Genomic DNA, 8,245 nt, shown 5'->3' on the forward strand with positions numbered 1-8,245 from the left:
TAAATACATGCCTTAGGATGAAAATTGTGATTGTTCAACAATGGATGGTCAAATGCAGTTTGTTTGTAGAAATTCACACAATCGTATGTATCTCCCCATTCAGTCTGTGAACCAAAAATTTCGTAAACTTACTAGTAATCTTGATTTCATTATTCAGCACCATGCTATCGAATTATTGTTACTTGTGAATACATAAAAATAAAGAAGAATAATCAGTCAAGAACTTAAAATACAAATAATCCAAATACATACCTTAATTATTTTGACTGCTGGTTTGTTTAAAAGTTTTAGTTGCTTGTCCAACGCTAATTCCTCTAGTTTGGACAACTTAATTTCTCCTTGAACTCCGTCATAACTCAAAAGCAAATATAATACCAACAAAGTTTGTAGAACATTTCTTTGATGAATGAACATTCTCTGATAAAAGGGTAAAAAAAAAAAAAAAAGATTGTAGACATCTCTTTGATGAATAAACATCCTCTGATAAAAGGGCAAAAAAAAAGTTTGTAGAATATTTCTTTGATGAATAAACATGCTCTGAATTCATTAAAAAAAATATTATGGACAGCTGTTGAATACACGTATATACGACAAACTAATGTTAAGAAACCAAAAATAAAACAAAGATATAATCATATTTCGTTGCATGCTAAAAATATTATTCACTTTTAATAAATGAGGAAAGTATACTATCTCTATACACTATAAATAAATGGACTCTATCAACATCTAAAGTTATAAGAAAAACCCAAAAAATGACTATTTAGAAAGAACAAAAGAAGAGTCAATGAGGCACGCACCTTTGAAGATTGGAGTTTTGTCTGAGTTGTGTTTTAAATTTGTGATGAATTCTTCTATTAATTTATAGAAAAATGATGAGAGCTCCAAATGGTAAGTATGAACCAAAAGAAGGAAGGAGCTTATCTTGTGGAATTTTTTTGTTCAAACATTTAATAATTGGATTTTGGTCGAATCTATATGTATATTTAAGTTGGGCAATAAGAAAGTTATCATTTATCTTTTTTTCTAAAATTTTTGAATTTTTTCCTCACTTTTGATTTTGAAAATCTCCAAAAAAAAAGTAAAAGATACCTTATTTATCTCTTACCTCACATTACTACAATTTATTAGTTTTCCTGAAATCCTCCTCTTCCTCATTTTCCTTCCTGTTTCTTCTCACAAAAGTGCAAAAAAAAAAAAAAAAAAAAACATTACTAGTTTTTAGCATAATTATCAAGATTACCTAAATAGCATAAACCTTTAGAAAGATCTCTTAAAACTAAGCACGACAACACCCAAAACAAATCCCATATTTATTTTATTTTCTTTGAATTCAAATTTGATTAATGCACACTACTTCTACGTGTTACAGATTCTATCTAGAATAACTTTTTTGTTTATAATGTTTTTACCATTTGAAAATTTAAATTTTTGACAATAGTATATGTGAAATATATATTATTGTAATTAAACTTATACTATAATACAATTTGTATATTTGGTATAATAAATGTATGAACAATATATATTATTGATGAATATTAACATTGTATAAAGTATTGTATATATACAATTCATATATTTTGTGTAATAAATGTATGAACTTAATATAGATAATATATTGATGGAATATTAACATTATATAAAATAGTTACAGTATAATATACTAAATGTTTCTTTTAAAAAAACTGTCAGCATAAAAATAAAGTTTGAAGAAAAAATATCATAAAATTATGAGGAAGAGAGAGATCATTATGGAAGTGAGAGAAAACAGTAAATGAGTAAAATTGTATTAATAGAAATAGATCTCATTAATTAATGGAGAGGGTTGGCTTTAAAAGGAATTTATTATTGTATTTTTTTTTCTTTTCAAAGTGCTATATTTGTTATAAAATATGCTATGTTTGTTTTAAAAAGATATGTTATTCTTTTATATAATTCTTACTAACTGGTTTAGTGGGTAAAAATCACAAAAAAAATCAACATGCCTAATTTATCTCTTTCCTACTATTATTACAATTTATTACTTTTCCTAAAATCCCTCTCTCTTCTTTCTTTTTCTTCCATTTTCTTCTATAACAGTTTCACTCTTCTGCTTAAAACTGTAATTTAATGTGTCACAACCAGGCCTAGGCGTCGAGCTGAGCGAGCCAAGCTCGGGCTGAGCCCAACAGAGCCGAGCTCAACCGAGCTTTGTCAAATTATAACCGAGCTCGAGCCGAGCCGAGCCTGAGTTGGCTCTTTAATGTTTTGTTCTACATTGTTCTACGCTATTAAAAAATAAATTTACAAGTAAAGTGGTTGATTAAGAAAAATTTAAGCATTACTAGTTTAATTTGTTAATTGCATTCAAGTGTAATTGAATATATACAGTATTAGTCTAACCATGAACTCAAACTTAAATGCATTAACTTAATATTGAACACAGAATAAAATTTCAGGCAAAAAAAGAAAAAGAAAAATAGAAATAAAGCAACGATGTTCTTAAGTAATGATGTCTATAAAAAGTTTAATTACGTCAAATTAATTAAAGAAATATAAAATTATAAATTTATTAAAATAAATAATAATTATTAAACATACATTTTTCTAACTTAATTGAGATTAATGGATGAATTTTAGTTTAAAGTAATCAGTACATGACCAAAACGAGCCAACCGAGCTGATTCGAGGTGGCTCAACCAAGCCCTAGCTTTAACCGAGCCGAGCTAAATTTTGACTGAAATCAAATCGAGCTGAGCCAAGATAAATGCAGGCGAGCCGAGCCGAGCCGAGCCCCGAGCCGGCCTGACTTTCTTCTTTCTTCCTCTCTTCTTTGGTGAATATTCTGTTTTTATAAGCTATGAAAACTGTACTTCACAGATATGCTTCCATCTTCATTTGCAAAACATTGTTTCTAATGAAAATTGTGTGCTACACCAAAAGTAGTTGAAAGAAAATGGTAAGAAATTAAAGAGTAATCTATATCGAAAAGAACACCATAGAGTAATATGCTAAACTCTATTAGTACTTAATTTTCAGCAATTCAATATGAAAAGTCCTTAAACACATATTAAAAGTTCTAATTACTTTCACCGTATATATAGAGAGAGAGAGTTGTTTCAGCGGTGAAAATATTTATCCCAGTACTCAATCAAGGTTTGTTAGTAGCGCTCCAATCTTCCCTTTTTATCTTATCATTATATGTTTTGATATGAAGATCTAATATTGTAACTAACTTTGCAAAGATGCAAACTTTGAGATTTGGGAGATAAGAAGGAAAGAAAACTTAAACTTTCAAGAAGATGGACTCTTACTTTTGTGTCGCGTGTTGGAATTTTTTCCCCAGTAATACAATCCTTCTCGTGTTTTTTGTTTTTGCTTTATGAGCAACGTATATCGATAGCAAAATACTTTATTTTGGATTTCTCAATCCAGAAGTTCAACTTTTATTTTAAAATCTTTGCTATGTCCAAATTTGATAAATTAATTCTTCAATCTAGAAGTTCAACTTTTATTTTAAAATCTTTGCTATGTCCAAATTTGATAAATTAATTCTTTTTAAGTAACTGTATTAAACTCGACTCCGTTGTCGTTTAAAAATTAATTAATTGCGAGTAATAACCCATCAAGTGAACATTCTGTGAAATTTTAATGGACATCTCTTGCTATATGGGTCCTATTTACTATCAAACACTAAATTTTATTATAAGAAAATAAAGCAATACTTTGTCTACAATTTTAATTCGAAAGAGGGAAAAAAAGAAGATACAATAATAGTTTTATATGTTTTTTTTTTTTCTTCTTACACCTAAACAGAATAAAATGATTTAAATAGAAAAAATAAACTCTTTTTTCTCCTCCATTTTTTTTCCTTTTTCGTTTTCTTTTCTTCATTCGTATTCAAGTAGTGAGAGATAATATTTGTCTTAACAAAATAATTTTTTATGTAATTTGTAATATAGGGGAAAAGTTCCTTGAAAGATTATTTGCAGTGAATTTTGACTAAAATTTTGCTATTGTTTATGAAGAAATTCTTTTTTCTTTCTCTTTTGTTATTAAAATCAGGAGTAGATCAATATGTATGTAGTTGAGGACAAAGAAAAAGCCTTTAACAATTTCTTCGGGTAAATTTTGATTTGTTGTGAAAAAAAATCTTTTCTTTCTAATTTGTTATTAAAGGTATATGAAAAGTATGTGAAGAATTTAGAGTACACTTTTTGATCTCTTATATCCTATTTATAGTCTTAATTGGTAATGTCATTTTATGAAAAAAATAAATGAAAATGAATATGAAAAGAAGAGGAAAAGGGAAGGAAGAATCACGTAGAGAGGAAAGAAAAGAAATAGATAAGAAAGAAAAAGGAAAAGTAAAATTTAAAACTACATTAGAAATAGATAAGAAAGAAAAAGGAAAAGTAAAATTTAAAACTACATTAAGCAATTTTAAGCTAGGCGACGTCGTCAAAAACGACTATATGACAGTGTTTTCTTTTTCGATATTTTCTTACTTTTATTATTTTTCTTTTTGAAAAATAAAGAAGGAAAGAAATAATTAAAGTAGCATAAATTGGTAAGACACTATTACACCATCAGCGGTGGCTTTTGGGTGAAGCCTCTAAAGCTTAGGCTTTAAGCCTCTCAATTTTGGGAGCCCCATTTTTCATCAATATAGTTTATTTTTGAAAAATTATAAAGTATTCTAAGTACTTTTTGTCATTAAAAGGAAATAATTAATTAATTTATAAAAAATAAGGCCCCTAAATCAGTAAGTAATGTATAGTATATAAATACTCAATCTCTAGTATATTGACAAAAAAGAAGACCCCTGATTGGTTTCTTTACAATACTCAATCTACTTTTAACCTTTCTCTAAACTTTAATATACTTCTACGCTTTTATGTTCTTCTTTGTTTCTCCAAGAGAGTCTTTGACTTATATTACTATGAAAGACACAGTGTATAAATTTTCTATTTTTGTTTTTTCTCGGGCACCAAATATTGCAAGAGGTATATTGGAGCACCAAAGAAGTATTCTCAAATCAAGTTATGAACTTCTTGAATCAGGTTCTATTATTTAAACTTTTTAGTATTTTTTTCATCTACAACTTGCTTGTTTTGATATCTTACTATGTAATATATATTGTCTCTTTAATTATTTATTAGAATATAAAATATGTCAACTAGAAAATTTGAATCTGGTTGTTCAAAACTCAAGAAAGAAGAATTGAATCTTTTATACAATCTAAAAAAGGAGCTCTTGAGGAAGTAAGTGAGATATCTGACATAGATCCTCAAAAAGCAAACTTCAAATGAAAAATAATAATGAATTCTTTCTATTCTTGTTTTTGTGATAAAAAAAGTTAAGGACCCTCATTGAGATTTGGCTTTAAGCCCCACAATAGTTTTGAGCCGCCCCTGTACACCATCAGGTCACTCTTTTTCTACTTATAAGAAAAAATATTTTATATATAGAGCACTGGATATCACATCTCTTTGGCCCGTCCATGCTATAATTTAAAAGATAAAAAAAGTCAATTTTTTAATTATAAATAATATTTTATACTATATAATTGTGGTTTATAGAGAAGCGGAGTAATGTATCTCTATGGTCAGTCCATACTATAACTAGTGAAAGTGGCCAAGCTTCGTGCGGTGATAAAAGTATCATCAAACTGGTATCTTTATAGTGATAAAAGTATCATCAAACTGGTATCTTTATAAATTACATGTGTTCTATAGTAAAAAGTAAAAATATACAAAAGTTTGTATTGTCACGTATCTTAGAGACCTCAATTTATGATGCCGGAGGTACCCTCTTTGACCGACTATATTGTTAGTATATTCTTCAGTCATAACTATCAGTATGTTTTAAAATAAATATTTTCTCAAGATTTATTGTTCTTTTTCAGATATTTAGCCCTCATTTTTTGAATTATAACGTGTAATATCAAGCAAAAAACTTTTCTAATCATATGACACACCTATAGGGAAGTAATATGTATTTGTTATGATCTTTAAAGACACGTGCATCTAAAATTGTTCGTTAAACTTGATCCTATAGCAAAATATCATAGCCAAGTAACTCTACCGTCATTATATGCTAATCTTGTTTAAGCCAAATCATAGCGAACCTGTCACACCCCAATCCTGATAGGGTATGATGGGCACCCGACCCCTTACTCAGAGCCGAGCGAACCCGCTGGTCCTCGTATGTTCATAATCTCACTGGACTCTTAAAATATCATTACGAAATATGTCACATAACGTCTCAGGGATCATAAACATGTATCAAGCCAATCCGAGCCCGCCTATGAAAGTTACAGGCATTATTCATTGTAGAATTCTCTACGAACATATCATAGCAATCCGAGACCATATATGAAAGTTACGGACATTTTCATCATAGGACCTTTTAGGAATAGGATCTCTTTATGCAACATATGCTATTCAATCATACAAAGACTCAAGGACGATGGCTCGACCATATTAAGGATGCCAATATCAAGAAGTGAATAAGAATCGTAAACATGCTCGGAACTTAAGAATGCAGTTACCCCAAGGCTCATATCATGTCATATCTTACTTACGTCTAAGACATGCCAAAAGAAAGAAAGGATAAGCTTTACATACCTGTTCCACCTCTTATTGGCTACGCTTATTCGTCCGAGCTCGTAAGTCTACATTTAAGAGGATTGACACTAACGTTAGCCTCTTTATCGCATACTTACTCCAAGTTTCAAATCAAACTATTCCATATTCTGCCGAAAATCGGGCGACATCTCCCCCGTTTATATGCCTAGCCCAAATTCTCAATTCAACAACCAACAACAACAACAATAATACCACATCAACAACACTATTATTCATACCAACATATTCCATAAACATCCCACACGACGTTTTTCAACATACAACAACAATATGCACTTTCTTCCATCCCAATCAAGGAGTATAACCTCATCAATACGCCAACAATGTTAGATACCATTTTTATATGGGTAAATCAGTCCATCCACACAGCCCCAACACGTTCAAAACAGCCCATAAACACAACAACTACAATACAACACTCTATGACCTTTTCTCCATAACTAGTTTTATTTTTAAGGCTTGCTAGACCTTCAAATAAACTCAACATAAAAGATGGGATAAATAACATACCTCATACTTGAAGAAACTCAGCCACATCAACTTTCTCCAACGCCAAGCTTAAGTAGAAGCAAGAACAATTACCTTTCACGGACTAGTTTGGCGTAATCTTGTCAAATTCTTGATTTATCGGACTATAATATTTGGGAGATGTTTTGAGAGGCTTCTAGGACTCTTTGGAATGTTAATATACTGAAAAAAAGGGGCTGATGGGGTATTTATAGCCCTCCTAGGTAGGTTCCACCGACTTATTCATGTGGGGCCCGCGGAACCATTTGGCAGCTTGGGGTCTTGCTTTTAAAATGGACATAACTCTTGATTCTGATATCGTGTGAGGGCCCATGACCTATGGTTATAAAGATCTTTCAATTATCTACAACTTTTATGCTTGGTGTTTTTCCAAATTCCAAACTTATAATGCCGTTTTTGCCCCTCCAAGTCAGATCATCCGAAAACATTTTCTTAAATCGCCCTTTTGGAGGGCTTATGTCCATATTTGGCTTATGGGTCCTTCTTAGGACTTGCTCAACTTTTCACGTACTACTTGTATCACTTTTAATATATCCTTTACAAAATCCCGACATGTGGGCCCCACCTTAACTCATGGTTTCGAGGGCTATCATCGAGTGATCATGTTAACCGATTTACTCCATACACTCTCCAAATGTCATATATACGTTCTCATGCTCGGATGACATAATCTTCATCCATAATCCTTGTGTAACTCGCTCTCCCCGAGCTCCTACTAAGCCGTCCACGATCTTGATAACGCGAAATTTTCCAAGGTGTAACATCCGCCCCTTAGAAACATTCGTCCTCGAATGTTAAGCTCTTAGGGACCTAAAAACTTACCGAGCTTTCCCTATACCGTACCACTATCATCTTGTCATAACCATTCAAAATTCGGTCAAAGAATCGTTTTGGAGAAACATTACCTACCGAGGTGCGGGGGCTCGTTTGTATATCTTTTGAGGCCGAAATAGATGCGGGTACCTAGACTTCATTTCTACCTCGGCTTCCCAAGTCATTTCTTCTCTGTTATTATTCCTCCACAAAACTTTGGAAGGTACATCCTCGGTCCTCGACCCGGACTTGCCTATCCGAATAGCAACCGG

This window comes from Lycium ferocissimum, chromosome 4, assembly GCF_029784015.1.
Source record: "Lycium ferocissimum isolate CSIRO_LF1 chromosome 4, AGI_CSIRO_Lferr_CH_V1, whole genome shotgun sequence".
NCBI lineage: Eukaryota > Viridiplantae > Streptophyta > Magnoliopsida > Solanales > Solanaceae > Lycium > Lycium ferocissimum.